Source organism: Sciurus vulgaris (genome assembly GCF_902686455.1).
Source record: "Sciurus vulgaris genome assembly, chromosome: 4".
In the NCBI taxonomy this organism is placed as follows: domain Eukaryota; kingdom Metazoa; phylum Chordata; class Mammalia; order Rodentia; family Sciuridae; genus Sciurus; species Sciurus vulgaris.
The window spans coordinates 76,201,182-76,208,387 of NC_136464.1; the positions used below are offsets into that span (position 1 = coordinate 76,201,182).

Here is a 7,206-nt window from a genome sequence, read left to right on the forward strand (position 1 = left end):
AGTCAAAGACTAGGGGAATTTACTCAGGATGGCACTAGTTGAATTCCTGTGCTAGAGAAGCATTAACTCCAGCTGGAGCAGTGGAACACAACACTGTCTTCACTAGAGGATACACGTGCATGTGTAAGATACATAATGTGACATCTGTACCATGGATGTTTGTCTTATTCTCGCCTCTCCATGTGTACATCAATCTGTTCAGAGACTGAATTAATCACTGCTCATTTATGGAACACCAGACTGGATGCTACTGATATGAACTGAAGGTGAGTCTTACCCTCCATGTTGTCTTGCCCTGCATGGTTGGTAGACAGTGTAGTCTGTAGGTGCTAAGTAACCATTACTCTTGGTGTAATGCTGCAAGCTGACAAGGATTTGAGGAGAATTGAGTGAGAATTTGAGGACAGTGATAGGAGGGAGTTAGAAAAGTCACTGGAAGAAAGGTTCCAGCACCAGGTTGAGGGAGTTGGCTGCTCCATTTGGAAGTCAGAAAGTCTGTGCTTGCAAGATGAAGTAACGAAGGATTGCAAAGATTAAATATGAATATTCAACATGTGACCAGACCCATAGACTATACAACACCAAGAGTGTAAACTAATGTACACTATGGACCATGGATAATAATGACATGTTAACACAGGATTGTAGCTTTTAGCCAACACACCAGTCTTGGGGACATTGGGAGAGAGGGGCTATGCAAGTGTGGAGACAGGGCAAAAATGGGAAAACTCTGAACCTTTGTCTCAATTTTATTGTGAACCTAAAACTTTAAAACATAAGTCTGCTTTAAAAAAAAAAGTAATTATTGCCTACAAGAACCAGGGAGACTCAAGACCAGGAAGATTATTTTACATTCATTTTTCCCTACAAAATAAAAGATGTCCTGTTCATCCTCGCCAATTCGCTCCTCCTCCTGATTTGTTGTTTTTTGTTTGTTTGTTTGTTTTGAGATGGGTCTCATTCTGTTGCCCAGGCTGGTCTTGGATGCCCAGGATCAAGTGCTTCACCAACCTTAGCCTCTTTAAGTTGCTAGGGCGAGAGGTGCAGGCCACTGCATCAAGCTTCCCTCCACTCCTTTCTCCAGGCCTCCCTCTGATTCTGGAATCACCTGCCACCTGAACTGGCTCAGTCCCTGCTTCCTTCTACATCTTGAGTAGCTACCAGAGAACACTTCTAAAGCACATCACAAAAGCTTGCACTGAGCCCCTGTTGAATGCTTGAAAATACCTGCCAGAGATTAGCATGAGACCAAAGGCTAACCACAGCCTGGGCCCTGTGGACAGTGACCATATCTCCCTCAGGTGTTCTGTTTCATGCTGCTGCTTCTGCCTACTCCACAGTGCACTGTCCCTCCTACACCACAGACTCAAGTCTTGCTCTTCCTTCAAAGTTCGCCCATTACTTACTTGAAGTCAAAGGAAGGTTTCCCTCCTTTGATTCATGGTCTATAATCTAATCTTCTTAGAAGCTCTCACATTGTCTGCTGTTTTCTATTGTACTGATTTGTTCAAAGGCCTCACAGAACTGTCATTCCCTAATATCCCTTTCACAGGCCACATACTGACTGTTGGCGGGTGTGTCCCTTACAGTGTATCTTGTACATTGTAGAAGCTCCATATTTAGAGAGTGGATACTGTCTGTTTTAAGGAGTGCCTGTGCAGAGTACATATCTCCTGTGATTTTCCTTCTAAACATGAAAGGGGAGAATCTGCAGAGAGACAGTGTTAAGAGAAGTGATGGAGAAGCTAGGTCTGTGTGACCTCTCTGTCCCTAGCACCCAACAGTGCCTGATGCCTACTGATGCAAACTGTTGACCTGGACAGGCTGCTGGAATGGAGTGGATGACATTGGCCAAGGGCAGGGATGGTTCTGCACTATGGAATAGGGCAGCACTGAGGCTGCAGAGAGTCAGGGAGGATGCTGAGTCATCAGCTCCCAATGAATTTGGGAATGGAAGAAATGTCAAGTGGAGAAGAAAGTAAAGAATTAAGTATGAGGAAATAGAAGCAGTGAATATAGATTGCTCTTTCAAGAAACTTAGTCAAGATAATGGGAAGGGAAGGGATGGAATGGTTTATAACATGAGCTGATTTCATGGTCAGCTGCCCCTGAAGAGCATATGAATAGGGACATCTCCACCAGGAGGCAGCAGGGGTGGTCCCAGAGGTATGTGGAACTTGTAATGTATTACACTCCCCTCACTATCACAGAGCCTCACACTTGTGCACCTAGTTTCTTGTGCTCAAGTACTGTGAATCACATTCTTTGGGTTCTTTTAAGCAACTAAAGAATTTATTCAGCATAACCACAGACACATTGTTTCCATTCCGTCACATACAGACACAAACACAGATAGAGCACAATATTTAGCTAAGTGCATTCCTTCTGAGACTTGTTTTTTATGCCACAACCCATCATTTAAATAATGGATATTTTCAATGCCAATTCCTTTGTTGACTTTCTCAATATCTTCTGCAGACATCTTCATGATTCCATCTGGTAGAGCATGCTATTTTCCTTCTTCCATGATTGCAACAATAGTATCTACTGCAGCAAAGTAAAGCTTAGCTCCAGAAGTTAAGCCTGGATGCATGATATTTGCTTTACTGAGTACAAATGTGATGGCTCCTTTATCATCCTGCTGGTGTGGCAGAATAAAAGGATATTTGTGAAGTAACATTATTAGTAAATTAGTAACATTAGTAAAAAGGCCCTTGTCTTTGTCTAAAAAGTGATAATTCTCCATTTACTTTAGGGATTTCTATATGTTCATGGCATCAGACTATTTTGACAGGGTCTTTCTTAAGCACGATTTGATTAAGCCATAGTTCAATACCTGAAAATTGCTCTATCAACTGGCCCTTCATACCCTTAATAACTGATGTTTTCAACTGGATGAAGTTGGACACATTGTCTTTTTCATCAGATTTTTTAACATGATCCAAGGTGAAGGGGGCAACAAGAGGGAAGGGACTGGAATGGGAAAGAAGTTAAATTAGAAAGGCTCCTGTAGATCCCCTTACACAAGGAAGGCCAGCACTCAGAGTCAGAGTTGTCCTCCAGAAGTTTCACAATCTTAAGACAGACATTGTGATGGTTAATTTTATGTGTCAACTTGGCTGGACCATGATACCCAGATAGGTGGTCAGATATTATTTTGGATGTTTCTATGGTGTTTTAAATTGACATTTAAGTTGGTGGACTTTTGAATAAAGCAAATTGCCCCCTCAGAATGTGGGGCAATCCAATGTGTTGCAGGCCTGAACAGAACACAGACCAAAAGACTTACTCTACCCTCAGTGGCAGAGCAAGAGGGACATCTAAAGAATCAGCAAGGTCGGCTCTGCGAGGTTTCCACTGGCTAGCCAATCCTAAAGATTTTTAGATACAGCCTACAGAGGCCAGTATCTCCCCTGCAGTAAAAGACATGGAACTAATCCAAAATGCCCACTGATATGGCTTCAATGTTCAGCCAAAACTAAAACTCAACTACTGGAACTTCCAACTTAGAACTCTGCACCACCCCCACTTCTGTAATACACAATTTGTCAGCATTTCCCAGTCTAGCCCACCCTGTACTAGGAGACTGGAAGTTAAGATCTACTACAACCACTTTTGGCCCTAGCAATAAGAACCAGTCACTAAGTGAGAAACACAGAGGTGTTGGACTTAGCAACCCACAGCTCTTGACCCATGCTTACAAAGACAACAATAAATATAAAGAATAAAAAAACCATCCATGCCAACAAGCCCTTTACTTCCCATTAAGATTTTCTCTCATTTTTTATTGTCTATTTTTATCTGTATTTACCAAGTATTAATATACTTTTATTGCTTATTCATCATTTTTAACTTTGAACTTTTTCAAATTTTCAAATATCATTTCCTTTTATTGTATTATTTTGAACTTTTATCCATTTTGGAACATTTGTGTATGATGTATATGGGTATGTGTATTTTCTCACTGTGATCAGATTTGAAATATATATAGATATTCATATAATTATACATAAAGTTTCACTGTATTCTCTGTGCCTATTTATACTGAGGCCTTGTATTAACATAGGTGGGGTATAAATCCATGGGTTTGAGTTGTTTTGATCTTACATTTGCTTGTTTGCTCATATCGAGTTTTTCCCCCTCTTATTGAACACTGAAATCTCTTCCCCGACTAATGGCTAAAATTTTCTATTTCTTCTTCTTCTTTTATTTATTACTTCTAGTTAATTTATATTTCTCCTTTATAGCAATCTTACATATCTGTGAGTATTGAGAATTGAGGGCAGATTTGTTTGCCTGATTCCTCATGTTTTCAGAAGACTTGCACATCATTTGAGATGTATTCCCCTGTGTCTTTTGTATGCATGTTTTTTATATGTGGTTATAATTTTATTTTGGGACTTCTTATTTGGTATATGAGTATATGTCCAAGGGTGTGACCGGAGGACCACTCTGGTTTTTCCTCCTTGGGGTCTGATTGTTGGTTCGGGGACTTTTCTCCCTAATTCTATGTCATTATGTAGTTTCAAAGCTTAGGTGGGTCTAGATTGTGTGTAGGTTTGGAGTCCCTGTTACTTGATTTGAGGTGTGAATATTGCTGAGCTGCAGGATCTCTATTCTGTGAATTTGGATTGTCTTTACAACTTCTCTTGGAGGAAGAGGGGAGCCAGGAATAATACTAATGTTAATATATGCACAGCCTTTAGGTAAATGTCCAGTTTCTACTTTGATATCTGTAACACTGTCACCTATATAGGAATGGTTGGGTCAGCATTTAACACAAGTACAACAAAAAACTGTGATACACATCACACATTAAACAGCAGATGTTTACTATGCCATTGACTATACCAATATTCAGAACAACACGATGAGGTAGGAAGTACATAAACTACATAATTCTGTTACTAAGTAGAATTGAACTTTCTTATGTGAACAGATAATACAGTATGAAAGCAAGGGAAATATTTCAAAAATCCATAGAATCATTAGAATATAGTTTGAACATTTATATTCAAACTAGAAAATCTTGAAAATCTTGACAGATTATGAAAGGCCAGTGATCTACCCAAATTGAACCTTGAGGATACAGAAAACTTAAACCAATATGTGGTAATGAAATTGAAGCAGCTATTTAAAGCCCCCACCCCCCCAAAAAAAATTTCTGGACCAGATGGATGCTTAATCAAGTTCCACTGGATCTTTAAAGAATAACTCTTGCCAATTCTCTTCAAAATTATTCCATAAAATAGAAAAAGATGGAACACTCCAAAGCCCATTCTATGAAGCCAGTGTCATTATCATCCTGGTTCTAAAACCAGACAAAGATGCATTAAGGAAATAAAATTCCAGACCAATATCCCTAATGAACATATATTCAAAAATAAAATATTGGCAAACCACCTTTAAGAACACATCAAAAAGATAAGATAACATGATCAAAAGGGCATAATCCCAGCAAAGATGGTTCAACATATGTAAATCAATCAATTCAATTCACACCTACATAGAGTTAATGATCACAATCATGGAATTATGTCAAAAGATACAGAAAATGCATTGAACAAAGGCCCACTCAGGTTCGAGAAACTAGGGGTAAAAGAAATATCCCTCAATATTGCCGCCCGCAGCAACAATCGTGTGGGTATTTATCTAAGGTGGACTGGAAATAAACTACTTCTATTCCTGTGCTGCTTCCTTGTTTGTTTGCTTATTCCCTAGCTTATTGAGGAAAAAGAGCTTGCTTGATTTTAGAGAAAGAGAGGCTTTGAGAGAAAGATAGGCTTTGCTTATAGAAAGAGAGACTTTGCTTATCAGGAAGTTTTTAGAGAAAGAGAGGCTTCTATGCTTATCAGAGATCTATTTCTTCTTAGAGTTGCGTCCTGCATCCTGTGAACTAGGTGCTATCTATCTGAGGCCTAGCTGCTTCTTCTAGCTGCTTCTGCTTACTGCTGCTCTTGCCTTCTGCCTACTGCCTGCTTATATTCCCTCCAGGAGGCGGAGGGCGGGGCCACGCCAGTTGAGATCAGGTGAGGAGCCAGATGCCCTATCACAGCAAAGGTTAAAATGAGCAGGCCCGAGCAGGAGCACTTGGGAACACCTGTGCACCACGTTGTGTGCGTGCACTTAATTGGATACAGCCAATGACAAATCACCTGGGTGTGCTTATGTTAATCAAACTCCTCACTGCTGATGTGATCAAAGCAACCTCTGGCTGGCTGCCAGGCGCCATCCCGGTGCAGTTCGCATGGCATAGCCCCCGACACCTCAATATTATCAATGTAGTACATGAACACCCCAAAGTCAATATCACACTAAATGGAGAAACACTGAAAGCAGTTTCTCTAAAATCTGGAACAAGACCAGTATATCCAGTCTCATTACTCCCACTCTGAATAATCCTTGAAATTCTAGTCAGAGCTATCAGACAAGAGAAGGAAAGTAAAGAAATGCACAAAGGAAAAGGAAAAGTCAAATTATCTCTGCTTGTTGATGACATTATTTCCTACTTAGAGACTCCAAAAGCTGCACCAGAGGAGCTGATAATCAAACGTAGCAAAATAGCTAGATACAATTACAACATATATAAAAGACTTTCCAGAACTCCAATGATGAATCTTCTGAAACACATTAGAAAAGTCATCCTCCTCTTGTACTTCATGTCCTCTGACCAAGTAGTGACAGTGACACCCTGGTGGTATACCTGTATATGTTAGTTTAGCATTTTCTGCATTGTGTTAGAGTGAAATGGATGTCAGGTTGTCACTTACACAAATTTTTAATATAAAATCTTTTATCAAGGGAGCATCTTTGGACTCTTTTTAAAACCTTCTGAACCATGACTTGGAGCTGGCAGAGCAGGCTGTGGCTGTGGACTTCAGCACAACCATCGACATCGCTGTTGAAGAAATTACAATTTACATCCATTCCAAGTTGTTAATGCTTTTAATAAAAAGACCATTAACTTGGAAGATAGTCATCCTATTCATAATAACTTCAAGTAAAATCTTAGAAATAAATCTGACCAAGGACATTAAAGATCTCTACAGTGAAAAAAAAAAAAATAGAATGCTAAAGAAAGTAATTGAAGAAGACCTTAGAAGATGGAAAGACCTCCAATGCTTGTCCATAGGCAGAATATTATCAAAATTGCCACATTACCAAAGGAATTACAGATTTAATGCAATTTCTGTCAAAATACCAATG

At 39.7% G+C, this 7,206-nt stretch overlaps 1 pseudogene across 1 annotated transcript; it reads right to left on the reverse strand.

Moving 5' to 3' along the window:
- Positions 1 to 2,296: 2,296 nt before the first annotated feature.
- On the reverse strand, positions 2,297 to 6,896 carry LOC306658927 (malignant T-cell-amplified sequence 1-like; annotated as a pseudogene). Its single transcript has 2 exons — positions 6,829 to 6,896; positions 2,297 to 2,973 (listed from the first exon to the last, which is right to left on the reverse strand). The product of its transcript is annotated as a malignant T-cell-amplified sequence 1-like (transcript).
- Positions 6,897 to 7,206: the final 310 nt, after the last annotated feature.